Below are 433 nucleotides of genomic sequence, written 5' to 3' on the forward strand. Positions count from 1 at the left end.
TATATGAATGTCCTAGATGAGTCATTTAGGTTTAGTGGCACCTGTGACTTAGAGAAGGGGGACCCACCCACATGCTGCTGAGCCACTGAATCCACAGAAGCCTGGCTGTGGGCCTGGGTGTTTGCGGCACCCGGAACCTGCACCGGACCTGAGGTCAGCACGGGGGGCCTGCGCCGCCCTGATCGCTGCCCGGGGGGACTGAGGCCAGCACGGGGGGCCTGCACCGCCCTGACCGCTGCCCAGGGGGACTGAGGCCAGCACGGGGGCCCTGCACCCGCCGCCCTGACCGCTGCCCGGGGGGACTGAGGCCAGCACGGGGGGCCTGCACCGCCCTGACTGCTGCCCAGGGGGACTGAGGCCAGCACGGGGGCCCTGCACCCGCCGCCCTGACCGCTGCCCGGGGGGACTGAGGCCAGCACGGGGGGCCTGGACC

This window comes from Crocuta crocuta, unplaced genomic scaffold, assembly GCF_008692635.1.
Source record: "Crocuta crocuta isolate KB4526 unplaced genomic scaffold, BGI_CrCroc_1.0 scaffold290, whole genome shotgun sequence".
Classification (NCBI taxonomy): Eukaryota; Metazoa; Chordata; class Mammalia; order Carnivora; family Hyaenidae; genus Crocuta; species Crocuta crocuta.